Below are 15,997 nucleotides of genomic sequence, written 5' to 3'. Positions count from 1 at the left end.
GAGGGTCCTAATGTGTAATAGGCAGCTCTTTATCCATACCATTCCAAACTGCATCAGGAGCCACTGCAAGTACTATTACAGTTATGCCGGAGGTGAGAAGACTTAGATTTAATAGTCGAACGTCTGCTCAAAAGCCACACATCACGCTGGTAAATGCAAAACGACGCCCACTTCAGATGCAAGGAGCGTTAACATTGGAAGATTGAACAATGTAAAAACGTTGTGTGGAGTGACGAATCACGGTACACAATGTGGCGATCCGATGGCAGAGTGTGGGTATGGCGATTGCCCAGTGGACGAACGTTATCTGCCAGCGTGTGTAGTGAAATTGGGAGGCTGTGGTGTTATGGTGCGGTCGTGTTTTTCATGGAGGGAGCTTCCACCCTTTGCTGTTTTGTGTAGTACCATCACAGCACAGGCCTATACTGATGTTTTAAGCACCTTCTTGCCACCCACTGTTGAAGAGCAATTCGGGGATGGCGACTCCATCTTATAACACGATCGAGCACCTGTTCATAATACACGGCCTTTGTCGGAGTGGTTACACGACAATAACATCCCTGTCATGGAATGGCCTGCTCAGAGTCTTGACCTGAATCCTACAAAACAAATTTGGGATTTTTTGTAACACCGACTTCGTGCCAGGCCCCACCGACCGACATCGATAACTGTTCTCCGTGCAGCACTCCTTGAAGAATGGTCTGCCATTCTTCAAGAAACCTTCCAGCAGCCGATTGACCGAATGCGCGCGAGAGTGGAAGCTGTCATCAGGGTGCAAGGTGAGCCAACACCATATTGAATTGCAGCATTAGCGATGGAGAGCGCCACGAACTTGTAAGTCATTTTCAGCCAGGTGTCCGGATACTTTCTAACACATGGTTTACCTTTGACAATAACTGATGTTCGTTCTGATACGAATGACAGCTAACAGGAAAGTGACAGCCTGAAAAACGCTTCCACCGTTCACATTATGCCAAGGTGGTTGCCATGGCAGTACCTCTTCCATGACTGACACGGAATGAGCCCTTTAAACTGCAGGTACTACGAAACATATGGCAGAGAGACTACTATCGTGGCTCTGGCTTGTAGTTGAGCTGCGTACACTCACTGCAGAATACTAGCACACATAGTAACAAAAAAAACTTCGGAACAGAATACTATACTAACCCGTAACTTAAATAAAACTTTTATGGTGGCGATTATCATTCGCCAGTTCGAAAGATGCTGTACAACACATCATTTGACCAAGTGATACGTAACACTAGAAGAATCTGAGGTGCATAGTTTGGGGTTAGGTAGAATCTGACTGGGGTCGTGAAAGCGTGGGCTTATAATTAATATTTACTTCATTAAACAATACCTTAAAACATGAGTGCAGATACGAATAGTAAACTTTTTCACTCAACTTCGATCCAAGACCATTAATTTCAGAAATATAATGATACTAGAGATCAAAACAGTTTGGCACCACACCAACAGATAAACGAAAGTTTATCTTACAGTGAGCAACAGTAATATGTAATAGGATTTATGGTAAAACGCATGACTCTAAAAGACGTCTTTACATCATATAAATAAAATAATCTTGCTTCAGCACAGAATGACTATAGAAGACGAGCTCCAAAATAAAATAACCGCTTTTTTCTGCCAGTGATTAACTTTACAAGGGGACACGAAACACAGGAACAAACTGGGTTCGGCCCAGTGATAACATTACGAGTGCACACTACAACAAACAAGGACAACCAACTGACTCGCTGTCAATATCTACAGTTTACCATTACGAGCACGTGTCCTCGTCAGACAAGACCACCTATAACTCGAACTACCACAGGGTGGTTATAGTGAAACATTCGCAATATGAAAAACGAGTGATCGGAGGGCAATGAAAGTTTGTGGAAACATTTGTGATGTGCGGAAGGGAAATAACTAATAAACCTTGAAAGAAACGCATATTAATTTTGACTCGAGAAGGTAACATTAGTTTATCTGCGTGCCAAGTATAGGCTGCAGATTCAAACGATACTCAACGTGACGACCATATGAGTCCATGCCAGCCTGGAACCTCAGTAGACATACCACTACACAACTGTTCCCAGCACTTTTCGAACGCTGGAACATGGGAAGTTCAGCTGTCGTGACAGCTGATGCACTGCTTGAAGACTGCGCATTGGATCTAGAATTATGAGCCATGGAAACAATAATTTTTCAACAATTTCAGGCGCAATTAGCCATCGACTTCCACCTGGAGAATTTCCCAAATCGCTAGTTAATTCGAATCAGTCTGCAACTGTAATGCACACTGGAGCTTGAGTCTCAATCCTAGGTGACCGTACCACAACCAGTACCTCATGACACTAACACTACTAACAACACAGTTCCTTCAGCGCACAATCTGAACGTCTTTCCTATAATTTTTGGTGCTCATACTCTTAATAGTTTTCCGTCTACACTACTTCGAGTAGCGAAATTCCAATTATAACAATCCTGTATATCGAACACAATAAAAAGCTGGTAAGCAAAAGACACAATAAATGATAAGAAAAACTTAGAATAACATATGGCTACACCACTGTCATGCAACAACGGTCTCGCCGTATTTACAATTTCACAATTAAAATGATACACTCCATGCCCCCATAACAAAGCCACGTAAAACGGTTGACAGTGGCACAGTAAAAATTTTTCACGGCCACCCTATGCTTTCATATAACTACAAACACAATCAAGCTAACTGCCTCTATTCTGGCGTTCACTGCTGCACAATAAACTAGTTGGACAATTTCTGACAATTACTACTGCGTCCCACTAGCAAATCATCATCTTCGTTTCCCCTCTATCCAACATCTGGTCGGGTTGGGGTTTCAATGGCACTTCGCCACTCTACTCGGTCTTTCCACCATTCTTTTTCCACAATTTGGTTCCATTTCACGTGTCTCCTCCTTAACCTCATCTTTATTTTATCAGCCCATCTTGTTCTCGGTCTTCCTCTTGGCTTCTTGCTCTCAATCTCTAATTCCATCATTCTTCTTGGTATTCTTCCCTCTCCCATCCTCTTCACAGGCCCAAACGATTTTAATCTATTCTTTTCAGTCTTCTCAGTCAACTTCTCCACATCAATATCCTTCCTAACACCTTCATTTTTCACTCTGTCTCTTCTCGTCTTCCCTAGCATACTTCATTCCTCTGGATTGTATCCTAATTTCCTCTCTTCTAGTCATAGTCAAAGTCTCTGATCCATACATTAGTATGGGTGTGAAGTAAGTCTTGTATAGAGGCAGCTTGCACCTCATTGGCGCTTCCCTTCCCCACATCAAGCCCCTCACACTCTGGTAAAATGTATTACTCTGCTGTGTTCTTCTGCTAATTTCTGTCTCCAAACGAGCATTCCCCATTAATAAACGTCCCAAATATTTAAAGTTGTCCACTATTACAATATCCTGTCTCCTAATATGAATTTGTCCCTTGCCCTCTCTATCTCCTCTGGTTACCACCATGCTCTTGCTTTTCTCCACAGTAAATTCCAGTCTATATTTCTCGACCTTATCATTTATCATTTAGGATGTTTATTTGTTTTTGTACCTTTTTACTGCTTGTTTCCCAAACCACAGTATCATCCTATACGGGCTTCTTTCGCCTCTTTGACTATTTCATCCATCACCATTATAAATAGAAGTCATAACATAACACTTCCTTGACTTAGTCCTGAAACACTCTTAAACCATTCAGTTCCTTCACCTGGTGTCTGCACACAACTAGAGCTTTTTTTATACATTGCTTGGATGACTTCAAGTGTTTGCTTTCCAACTCCCTTTCTCTTCAAAGTTGCCCATACCTTTTCCCTTGGAACACTGTCATATGCTTTCACTAGGTCGAGAAATGTCATTACCAGATCTTTTGCATACTCTCAATGTCTATCCATCAAATGTCTCATACTAAAGATTGGGTCCACTGTTGATCTACCGTGAAGAAAGTCATACTGCTCCTCTTCTAGCTGCCCTACCACTTTTTCTCTCACTCTTCTTTCCAGTATTCACTCGATTATTTTTGCTACTTGGGATATGAGTGTGATACCTCGATAGTTGTCACCCTTCTTGAAAACTGGGGTTATTATTCCCTTTCCCCAGTCTTCAGGTGCACATTTTTGGGTTCAAATGCATCTTATTAATCTATGTAGTCACTGTAGCCCTACTGGTCCAGCTGCCTTTATCATCTCCACATTAATTTAATCTATTCCTGGTACCTTTCCTGTTTTCATTTTTCTCAGAGTTAGTTCCACTTCCAACATCGTTATATCCCTCTCTTCGTCCAGATACCTCCCATACTTCTATTACCTTTATATTGCCGTTCTTCACATTTAGTAATTTATCAAAGCACTCTCTCAACCTTTTCCTTATCTAGTCTGGTTCCTTTAATAGCTCTCCACATTCCGCTTTCACTAGCTTTGTCTATGTTTTTTCCTTCCTCATACTCTTTGTAATTGCATTATCATCCTTTTACCACTAGTAACATCTTTTTCCAACTCTCAGGTAACTCTCCCCCAGCTTTTCTTCTTTTCTTCTGCTACCATTTTCTTACACTTATTTTTACTATCCTCCTGTTTCCTTTTACTTTAAGCTGTTTGGTCTCTGCTCCATTCATGCCAGGCTTTCTTCTTTTCTTTTACTACCTCTTGCACCCTCTCATTCCACCATGTTGTCTCCTTTTCCTTTACCCTTCCAGACACTCTGCCACAGGTCTTCTCAGCAGAGCATACAAACGCTCCTTTGAACTTACCACATTTCTCTTCCACATTGCCATAATTGGTGTTAGGTATTCTACGCTTAAGTAACTCCTTCAACTTTTCTTGTACCATGCCATCCTTTAGTTTCCACACTTTTATTTTCCTTTTCCTTTCTTCCCTTATGTCTTTCAATTCATCGAATCTCATCTTTGCTACCAACACTCGATGGTCTCCATCAAAAGCCTTTCCTGGGAGTGCAGTTACATCCATCAACTGCCTCCGATTTTTCTTTTCCACCAGAAAGTAATCGATGACCATCTTCGTCCGTCTATCACCCCATCCATTTCTCGTTATCTTTTGGCTATTCTTTTTACAGAACTATGTGTTTCCACAATCAGCCCGTTTCTTTCGCAGAAATCCACTAGTTTCTCTCCTTATTTTTCTCCCATATTCATGTGGGCCAATATCTCCTCCTTCACTAGCCTTCCTTTGCCTACCTGCGCATTTAGGTCATCCATTACTATTGCTTCCACATCTGTAATTATACTAATACCTCTAGAAAATCCTCTATTTTCTCTTCTTTATTTCCTGTTTGTGGTGCATATATTTGGATGAAGTCTTTCACTACATTCCTTGTCCTCAGCCAAATCGTCATCACCCTGTCACTTGTGTATTCTACAGCTTTCACATATTCCTCTAGGTCTGGTTTTGCTATGATACCTAATTCTTATTTGGTTTCTTGTCCACCACTACAGTAGAGTGTGTAGCCTTTACTCATTTCCCCCCTTCCTCTTCCCTTCCATATATCTTCACTAAGTCCCATCAGTTCTATGTTCTCCTTTTCCATTAAGCCTGTCAACTCTTCCTCCATCACATTAATGATACCCGCCTTCATTGTGTTCGTTCCTAGTCGCCCACTTCTCACAGCTCCCCCAGCACCGCAAGAGCTGCGCGTCGCTTGCAGGGAACGCCCTAACCTTTTCCGAGGCTGGTTATGAAGTACCATTTCATATATAGGCTATTATTACGATGGGGTCGCCACTCCCAAAGGCATTTTAGAGCTGCTGCCAGCGAATGTTTAGGTATCTCCTACCATGGAGAACAGACGCCGTTTTTACTCGCTCCTCTGGAGTACAGACGCTAGGGAAGTAAGAAACGAAGACAGTTCTGCTTTTCCACCGTTGGTACTTGTAAAATCCTCTTCCGCTTTCCAGCCGTTGTCTGTCTTCACCTGTTACCCTGGCGAGTGGCCCTTACAGGGTACTACCATCTGAAGACAGATGGTCCCAGGTTTTGTAACGTGGTTGTTGTTCCTCGCCCTCCTCCTTCCTCACCACTTGCAAGGTCAGGGCCTGGGCTTGGGACCGGTACTGGCGGAGTTATCACTAGAAGATATAACTGATAAACACGCCACTTTCAGCTCTGTGCAATCTTGCCATAAAGAACTTGAGCACTGTTTCTCATTACTGCTTGCTATCGTCTACTCCTGGAAGACACCATCCAGTAGCCTAACCCAACTACGTCCACACTTAACAGGTGGCCGCACCCTGTGCCGATCACTGCAGTACTTACTGCGATTTTCACGCTGTTGCCGATTCTACAGTACTCTTCTCTTACGGTTTTCTCACGTTCCATGCTCCTTGCTGCACGAGCTCCAGGGTGCTTAATCTGCAGTGGGTGACTGCAGCCAACCCCTCAGCCACTCATACTGATACAAAGACACGTGTGGTCGATGCGGCAATAAATCTCCAGCACTGTCCATAGCGCCTCCAGTGCTAGTACAAGACGATGTGTCGCTCCCACTTCTTACTACTGGCTGCTTCCTTTGGCGACTCCTTTTTCCCAGCAAAGCGGATCCAAACAAGTGTGGTCATAACGTACACAACCGCTGAGGTACCCCACAACTGGTCAGTCTCTGCCCACAGCGGCCTCTCGCGCCACTGCAGTAGAAGTCGCCGATACCGCTCGGTACTGCAGGGCAGACTGCTACCCCTCCTGCTGCACTGCCTTCCTATTGCTCAGCTCTGACGTGGCACTGGCTCCGCCACTTGCAGACGCTCATGCTCTCTGGTGCAGTTTCTGCACGGGACCCACACAGGCGCGAGTAGCTGGGTGGGCAGTAATACAAAATGTGGAGCGAAACTTCAGTTTCACGACGTAGTGTATGAGGCATTTTGTTCCTTACTCTTGTTATCACCATGCATCATATAGAATAGGTTGGGGGTAAAAGTACGGGTTTTTGGTTTCACTTAATATTTAAAATTCCGTACAGCAATGTTGTAACAGTTGTATACACTCATGCTCATAAATTAGGGATAATGCTGATTCATGGTGAAACAAAACTCTTGTGGGCGGCTTGCGGGTTTAAAACACCTCGGGGTATGACCATGCTGTGCGTTTGACCTGCAGTCACTGCAAGGTGGCGCTGGCAGCAGTCCACATTCGCAGAGGTTTGTTGGTGCATGTCAGAGTATGGTGCAGCGAGTAAGTGTGCACACGTGCTAAAGGTGACTGTGTGTTGAAAATGGCTCAAAGAACACATATTGATGACGTTGTGAGGGATACAATACTAGGGCGACTGGAGGCTGGTCGAACACAGCAGGTCGTAGCACGGGCCCTCTGTATGTCACAAAGTGTGATCTCAAGATTATGGCAACAATTCCAGCAGACAGGAAATGTATCCAGGCGCTACAGTACGGGACGTCCACAGTGTATAGCACCACAAGAAGACCGATATCTCGCCATCAGTGCCCGCAGACGGCCGCGGCGTACTGCATGTAGCCTTGCTCGGGACCTTACCGCAGCCACTGGAACTGATGTCTCCAGACACACAGTCTACAGACGACTGAAGAGACACGGTATATTCGCCTGGAGACCTGCAAGGTGCATTCCACTGACCCCTGGTCACAGGAGGGCCCGTAAAGCCTGGTGTCAAGAACACAGTACATGGTCATTGGAACAGTGGTCCCTGGTTATGTTCACTGACGAGTCCAGGTATAGTCTGAACTGTGTTTATCGCCGGCTTTTCATCTGGCGTGAACCAGGAACCAGATACCAATCCCTTAATGTCCTTGAAAGGGACCCGTATGGAGATCGTGGTTTGATGATGTGGGATTATGATTGGTGCACGTACACCCCTGCATGTCTTTGACAGAGGAACTGTAACGGGCCAGGTGTATCGGGACGTCATTTTGCACCAGTATGTCGGCCTTTTAAGGGATGCAGTGGTCCCACCTAACCCACGGCCCCACCGAGCTGCCATTGTGGAGCAGTACCTTGGATCAGAAGATATCAGGCGAATGGAGTGGCCTGTCTGTTCTCCAGACCTATACCCCATCGAGCACTACGTATCGCAGCGCATCTTCAAACCCCTACGACACTTCAGGACCTTCGAAAGCCACTGGTGCAAGAATGGGCAACCCGTTGTGCGACCTCTGTACGTGTATATGGTAATCATATTCCATATTGATGTCGCGGTATATGCGCAAGAAACAGTAGCGTTTTGTAGCACATGTGTTGCGGGACGGTTTCCTCAACTTATCACCAATACCGTGGACCTACAGACCTGTGTCGTGTGTGTTATCTATGTGCCTATGCTGTGTTAGCGCCAGTTTTGTGTACTGCGACGTTGTGTGGCACCACATTGTGCAACTATCCTTAATTTATCAGCATGAGTGTATGCAACTTCTAGTTTGACATTTGGAGGTTGTTGTTATGATCTCCAGTCCAGAGACTGCATTGATGCAGCCCTCCATGATACTCACACCTCCCAACACCTGTTTTCTTTTGGATTGGAATTATTATATTCTTCTTGTAGTCTGGGGGTATTTCGCCTGTTTCATGTATCTTGCTCACCAGTTGGTAGAGTTTTGTCACGGCTGGGTCTCCCAAGGCTGTCAGTAGTTCTAATGCAATGTTGGCTACTCCCGGGGCCTTGTTTCGACTAAGGTATATCAGTGCTCTGTCAGATTCTTCACACAGTATCATATCTCCCATTTTATCTTCATCTACGTCCTCTTCCATCTCCATAATGTCATCCTAAAGTACATCGCCCTTGTATAGACCCTCTATATACTCCTTCAACCTCTCTGCTTTCCCTTCTTTGCTTAGAGGTGGTTTTTCATCCGAACTCTTGATTTTCATACAAATGGTTCTTTTTTCTCCATAGGTCTCTTCAATTTCCCTGTAGGCAGTATCTATCTTATCCCTAGTGATATGTGCCTCTATATCCTTACATTTGTTCTCAAGACATCCCCGCTTAGACATTTTGCACTTCCTGTCGATCTCATTTTTGAGACTTTTGTATTGCTTTTTGCCTGCTTCATTTACTGCATTTTTATGTTTTCTCCTTTCATAAGTTAAAATCTATGTCTTTTGTGTTATTCAAGGATTTCTACTAGCCCTCGTCTTTTAACCTACTTGATCCTCTGCTGCGTTTACAAGTTCATCTCTCAAAGCTACCCATTCTTCTTCTACCATATTTCTTTCCACCGTTCTTGTGAATCATTCCCTAATGCTCTCTCGAAAACTGTGCACAACCTCTGGGTCTTTCAGTTTATCTAGGTCTCATCTCCTTAAATTTCCGACTCTTTGCAGTTTCTTCAGTTTGAATCTACAGCTCACAACCAGCAGATTGTGCTCAGAGACCACATCCGCCACTGGAAATGTGTTACAGTTTAAAACCTGATTCCTAAACCTCTATCTCACCATTATATAATCTATCTGAAATGTTCCAGTGTCTCCACGCTTCTTTCACGTATACAGCCTTCTTTCATGATTCTTAAACCAAGAATTAGCTATGATTAAGTTATTATCTGTGCAAAATTCTACCAAGCGACTTCCTCTTTCATTCCTTACCCCCAGTCCATATTCATCTACTACTTTTCCTTCCTTTTCTTACTATCCAATTCCGGTCCCCTATGACTGTTAAATTTTGGTCTCCCTTCACTATCTGAATAATTTCTTATATCACATCATACATTTCTTCAATCTCTTTGTCGTCTGCGTCTCCATTTTTTGTCTCCCTTCACTATCGGAATAATTTATTTTATCTCATCATACATTTCTTCAATCTCTTTGTCGTCTCCGGAGCTAGTTGGCGTATAAAGTTTTACTTCTGTGGTAGGTATGGGCTTCTTGTCTTTCTTGGCTACAATAATGCGTTCACTATGCTGTTCGTAGTAGCTTACACGCTCTCGTATTTTTTTATTCATTGCTAAACCTACTCCTGCACTACCCCTATGTGATTTTGTATTTATAACCCTGTATTCACCTGACCAAATGTCTCTTCCTCCTGCCACCGAACTTCACTAATTCCCACTATATGTGACTTTAACCTATCCATTTCCCTTTTCTAATTTTATAATCTACCTACACGATTAAGGTATCTGACATCTATGCTCCGATCCGTAGAACGCCAGTTTTATTTCTCCTGATAGCGACGTCCTCGTGAGTGGTTCCAGCCCGGAGATCCCAATGGGGGACTACTTTACCTCCAGAATATTTTACCCAAGAAGACGCCATCATCATTTAACAATACAATAAAGCTGCATGCACTCGGGAAAAATTGCAGCTGTAGTATCGCTTTGTTTTCAGTAGTTCGCAGTACCTGCACACCAAGGCCGTTTTGGTTAGTGTTACAGGGCCAGATCAACCAATCACCCAGACTGTTGCCCCTGCAACTACTGAAAAGGCTGCTGCCCCTCATCAGGAACCACACGTTTATCTGGCCTCTTAACAGACACGCCTCCGTTGTGGTTGCACCTATCACCTTTTTCCTAAAAATGATTTTGCGGACTCTTACCTCAGACTGTGGCGTAAGAGTTTGCAGGCCTGGGGCATGAGTAAGCAGTTGATACTTTTACCTCCAACAGCAGAAAATAGAAAGCAGTACAAATAAATACATTGAGAAACAAGTTAGTTGCTCTTTATTTTGCGGCCAATTCAAGAAGAAAAATCTCATAATGATCTGAAAGTAACGCTAAGAAAACTTTTATCGAGGGAAATTCCGTGCTAAGCTATTGCTTGTTCTTTTTCCAATTAAAGTTTTTGTTAACCGGCCAAAGTGATCACTACTTTTTCCTGAAATTCAAACGTTTTATTAAGGCACCCTCTGAAAACCCAGTAGCTTTGGATGCCATACATGCTGAAGTTCCTTTTCAAATAAGCAAAGAGCTGTCGAATTGATGCTCTCGGTCGGTTTCTGGGAAAAAATGACAATATGGAATGCATGAATATATTCGAATAATCGTTGAGAGTTAGGTATGTTTGGAAAAACACTACCCAACGTAAGAAAAGCTACAGAAAATAGAAATAAATTTTTCTCTAAGGTGAATAATGAGGCATCTGAGGTCAATAAACACCAAAAAATAATTGGTTAATACGCTAGAAAGGACTACCAAGTCAAAATACAGTTTATGAGGTAAAGTTTCCCAAATAGTTTCTTGATGGGGCAAAAGTACACCCTACAAACTTCTACCCCACTGGAATTGCGAGTACTTCTATCCGATGCGCTATTTTTTTCGGCACAGAAGTAAAATTGTGGAGATCACCGACAATATTGTTAGCTTGTAACTGCCAGCTCCGGTAAGGAAGTTATCTAGTTTTTAAATAGACTTAGGTTCACCTAACAATATGCCAAAACTACACAAATATCACAACGAAAACGCACAAAGGTGACTTACCAAATTTTGTCTAGCTCCGGTCGACTGCCACTAGGTTCCAGAACAGAAATGAGCAGATGATGACGCATGTGCTGCCTGGTGGGAGAAAGGTGAACGTCTGCATTAGGGACCTGAAAACATGATGTGCACCCTTGGCCCGTGCGAACTTTTGGCCCGACTACCCTGCATCATAAATGGACATGGTTAACACAAACTACATCACTGTCTCTAACTGCAAAAGTCATTTCCATCACAGCACCTAAGTTCTATCACCAGGCAACAGAGTTCTTCCTCCAGAAAGTATAGAGATAACTGAGGATGCCTCTAACCGAATAAAATCACTGTCATTGCAATCTTACACATGAACGTTACTATGAACTGAAGGAAAATCTGCGTATTCGATTTCACGAATTAATAGAGTGTGTTCTACAGTGCCATCAGAAATTCAGAAAGAAAGAAAGAGCAACATACATAAGTACACGGTCTAGTCACATTAATGTGATCACCACCTATGTCGGCGTCATTGAGCAATAACTTATCAGAGAGCAGATGGCAGCCATAGCAAGGAGGTTACGTGAAGTGTATCGGGGGACACGGAAAACAGTGAAACCGTTGTCGTAAGCCTAAAATGGAGCGATATACCTGTCATATAGACGGTGGGGACAGATAACCGTACAGTTTGGTACCTTTAATCTCCAAACCAATAAACCAAACAAGAAAGGCATAATCATTGGCTTTCGGGCCAAAGCTGGAAGCATTCCCGAATCGGATAAGTTCGTAAACTGTCCACGTGCACTTGTGGTTAAGGATGATACAGGATATAGGAATACAAAAGTGTAACATCAATGGGAATCCTTAAAAGAAAGACAACTTGGTTCTCGAGAAAGAAGTTGCGCAAATTTCTTGAGTCTCTATTCCAAGGTGACTGATAATCGGTGAGCTGCTACCAATGTGAACATCATGTAGAGCTCATGAGAAAAATGTCAGAGATATTTAGACGAATAAAGAGGTATTCAGTCATTTTTCTCTCATACAATACTGCAACGAAATAGGAATAAAAATTTATGGTACTGGTAACCTCCACCATTCACAGTTCAGCGGTAGCCGCGCGGTATAGGTCGCCTTATCACGGTCGGAGGTTCGAGTGCTTCCTCGGACACGGATGTGTGTGTTGCTTGTTTGAGTTCCATTAAGTAGTGCTTAAGCTTAGGGACTGATGACGTCTGCAGTTTGGTCCCATAAGACCTTGCCACAAATTTCCAAATTTTTTTGTTCAGTGGCATGCGGAATGTGTTTCGGGTAAAGTAAAGTATTTTGTTACAAATGGGACTATGTGTGCAGAGTGGTGGAGTATAATGAGAAGAAGATGACAAATGAGTACAGTCCATCCCATGCACCTGTTAACATCCATACATTTTTGAGGAATGTATCAATAGTCAATATGTAAGGAGAAGCATAGCTCAAATATCCTCAGCACACATGTGAATTTACATAAAAGACACTAATATTGTTGATTTGCAGAACCTATACTCTACATTAATGACTGTGACTCGCAGACTGAGACGCTGGGGGTCGTACATAGTGGGGTATACTATGAATCTGTGAATTATTTGTGTGATAATAAGGTTAAATAATGTGAAGCTATTATAATGGCGTATAACAGTCTATTCCATCCAGTGCTAGTATCTACAAGTGTAGATTTTCGAAGCATAAAGTCCATAGAAGATGTATTCGCAGATGGTGTACCTATGTATGTTGTTGTTACTATGGGTCTGAATGTTATGTAGGCCAAATTTAAGGCACGGAGAACGCAATGATTGTAAAAAAAATTGATAATATATGCATAAATAAAAAAAACAATGTTTCCTATAAACTGTTCTTATTTTCCACCTCATCCCCATTCCATCTCCCTTTGTCTCTCTCCACCGCTCTCTCTCTCTATCCCTCTCCCTCGAAACACAGATGCTCATGAGCAAGCACGCACGCACACGCACACACACATACACACACACACACACACACACACACACACACACACACACACAGTCATCAATAGTTACACATTGACACACCACATCCCAAACAAGCATGCGACAAGACAAATGAACGTTACACAGCCGCAACAACACGTAATGGCAACGATAACTTAAGAAATGTATGGGAGTCGACAAAAGCTCAAGAAATAGTCGTATTACCTCGACGAAACAAAGAGTAAGCACCACAACATCTAAAACTGTAAGTAATACACTAATTAGCATAACTCATTGCGAGTCTCCGAATGAAATCCATAATAAACAGGAAAATAATATGACGTTTTGCTGTTTTCAGATGACAAGCTGTAGATTGCACAATAGACTTAGAGCTGCTAGGATATACTCCACCAGCTACACGCGAGGTATGTAAACAAATGGATGCATCCACTCTATTTCCAAACGTACTTCAAAAATAGAACTTTTAGAAATATCGTAAATAAAATGGATTACAGATTATGACTCTACCATCAATATTTATACTACAGTGTGTAATGCATATCAAGGAAAACTATTCCAGTTATCAACAATATGACATGCGACATAATTATAACACAAGAAACAAGCAGCACATGGTTTCTTTCGAATGTAACTGTAAAAAAACACAAAAGTGCTTTCTATACAAGTCCATAAAATTTTTGAATGCCATACCTCAACATATCAGGGATCTTCCAATTCAACAATTCAAAAAAAAAGTAAAAGAATTTCTTCTAGAGCTCAGCATTTATGAAACTGATGAATTTTTAAGAGAGGCAAAGAATATGGTATAACTACACTTTATGTGATCAGTTTGTATATGCTTCTATATCTGAGTAAGTCTGTAATTGGCTAAATTTACTATGCAATATTAATTTGTGCCAGACGTTTCTCTGTTTTGTATTTATGTGAACGTACTATTATTATTTGTGTAATATTTATATTGTGTAACATTTTTCTTGTTTTTGTAATTATTTGTGCAGCATTTATACTGTGTAATATTGACTTTCGTAGTGCTTCAGATGATCTCTGAGGTCCTTACAACAATAAAACTCAATCAGTCAAACAATCAAAGGGCAGAATGCTTCAACTCAGTTATACACGTATCATCTCTGTGCTTTGATATCGTTAAGTGTGTGCTGTTTTTTTTAGGTATTTTTAGATTCTGGACTCTACTTACACATCAGTACCTTTGTAAAAAGTACATTGTTAATATACTTCAACAACAATTAAAGTTTTTCGTTTTTTAGATTTTTTCTGGCAGACAATAATATTTCCTCACTGCTTTGTAGTGCGCCTTATCGAAAATACTGTGGTGTTAAGGAGGTTTTCCTTCCTTCCAAGATGATGTGAGGTATATATGTTACTGTAAATGTAAGATGATTGGTGAAACCTACAATTATGATTGAAAACTTCTGTTGTTGTACATAGCATTCAGTGGGCCTCCGTCGTTAGTAATAATAATAATAATAGTTGTCAATTAATAGCATTGTTTACACTTTTCCCAGTGAATAACTTGACACATTATCCCTTATAAAATGGTACTTGAGAACAATTTAAACATGGAAATACTTAATTTGAGGGTGTGTTGTGACTTATATCAGGAGTGGCCCTAATTTGTTACCTTCAGTCTGTCTATTTGCCCACTTAGGGCAGTATTTTAAAGCTAACACAAATTTTTCTGCAGTTATAAGCCTAGTTAAGGTAGTTTTACGATATCAAAAGCCTAACTTCCCAAATGTCAGTTGTTATTAGGCGTTGAAATGTAGCACTGGGTGTACTTGCTTCAAAATTGTTATCACTAGTTTGGCGAATATATGCACAGTGGAAATTGACTCATACTTTGTTTTACAGCGGAGATGGCTTTTTTCAATAACGTGACATCTCATAAATTCATTTGAGTCTTTCAGCGTTTCTTCGTGGATTAAGTTCCACTAAGGTCTGGATACTCGGTGTACTTACATTTTGGAAACATTTTAAAATATTGCAACGCTGTTGCATTTTGTTGCAGTAGAGCCATCTGATGGTAACAGTGAGAACTGTTTTCTCGTGGTACACTCAGCGAAGTAAGTACAATTTCAACTATGGAGCCACCTGTTGATGTGATAGGAAGCTCAAACTGTACTCATTTTTTCAGTTCGGATTTCTAATGGTAACAGGAAGAACTGGGTTGTGACGCAGGACGTGATTTTATTTCACATTTTCTAGGTTGTGGATAGTATTTAAGTTAATACTCATGTTAAGAAACTCTGAATTCCTAATTCGTTATTTGTATTTTATAAGCAAATGTATTTTTTTCTGTTTCTTAATACAGAAATTTCAGAACAGCCGTCTACTGAGGACAGGGTTAACTAACATGTGAACCAGGACTTGAGTTTGTATCACATTTCTCTGCTTATGGGACAGCATATAAGGTAAAACACATTTCCATATTAATATCGATATTTTATAAGCAAATGTTGGTTTTAAATTATCTGTAGAGAAATGTGCTGTCAACTCATACCAATAAATTTGGTGAATGGTATATATGAGCCATGGCTGGATTAAACCTTTGTTGCGATTCTGTGTTTAGTCTCCCGCGGTTATCGCGATTATGTAGTTATCCT

Source organism: Schistocerca gregaria, chromosome 2 (genome assembly GCF_023897955.1).
Source record: "Schistocerca gregaria isolate iqSchGreg1 chromosome 2, iqSchGreg1.2, whole genome shotgun sequence".
NCBI lineage: Eukaryota > Metazoa > Arthropoda > Insecta > Orthoptera > Acrididae > Schistocerca > Schistocerca gregaria.
The sequence above is the reverse complement of the archived record's forward strand: the minus strand, read 5'-3'. Positions refer to the sequence as shown.